Raw genomic sequence first — 1,054 nt, forward strand, 5'->3', positions numbered from 1 at the left:
AGGGGGAGGGGGGGCTTCCACCGAGGAATCTCAAACTCAACAGAATTTCCCATGGGCTCACGGGGGTGGTGGAGGAAGGAGGGAGGGGGTGGAAGGAGTACAGCTGCCAGTATAGTTGGGTCTGGCGCTCGTTCTAGCGCGGTGCTAGGCGCGCGGGGCTGGCTCTAGTGTTTTGTTTGAGATTAAGGGAGGCGGGGACGAGTACGACGGACTATCATCGTCAGTCGGTACCCAAACTCAGCTCTGGCGAAGCATAGCAGCGCCGGGCTCTTGTGAGTCTGGGCCGGGGATGGCGGCGGATGGGAACGGATATTAGGGTTATGTTCACTCATGCGACGCTACGTGGACTGCGAATGCTGGAATCTGGTTACGGTTTGCAGTAATTACACAATATAAGTAAGTATTTCCTTTGGCAATTGTCACACTGCGTATTAAGCCTGGGAAGCGAAGATGTAATGTATGCCCGATCAGCAAAACTATATATTCTTTTTGTTACGCCAGCAACGAGCTTTATATAATATCACAGTTTTAAAAAATTGCAAATTCAATTTGGCATATTCCTTCGATGCGACAACCACTTTCCCGCTACGAATCGGCTGCTCCCAGAATCAGACGCGCATGGCATACGAACGCAGTGGCACGTATTTGCATAATCTATTTTACGAGGTTTATTTTGAAATCACTTGCCGCACTTGCAACATGTATATTTCGTAATGAAAAGGAAACAACAAAAAAAGAGATACAGAGAGAGAGAGAAAAAGTTGCCATTCATGTGTATGTTGTGTATCGACGACCGCAGCCCGCACTGGCAAACATGCCCCCCCCCCCTCAGCCCTGCCAGGTTAGGTCGGGTTGTTGCCGAAGCGAAACTCGACGAAACTTTATGAGGCGCCATGAGGGGGCCGTGGGACTCGCGCTCCGGCCTGCCCCGCCCCACCCGGCTTCGGCCCGCTTCGCTGGGTCCAAAGGGACGGCGCAGCACATACTCATTCGGGCCGATGTACCGCCGCGCCCTCCAACTGTTCGAAAACGCGGCGGTAAACTAAGTAGTATC

Source organism: Frankliniella occidentalis, unplaced genomic scaffold (genome assembly GCF_000697945.3).
Source record: "Frankliniella occidentalis isolate FOCC.00 unplaced genomic scaffold, Focc_3.1 Scaffold37, whole genome shotgun sequence".
Classification (NCBI taxonomy): Eukaryota; Metazoa; Arthropoda; class Insecta; order Thysanoptera; family Thripidae; genus Frankliniella; species Frankliniella occidentalis.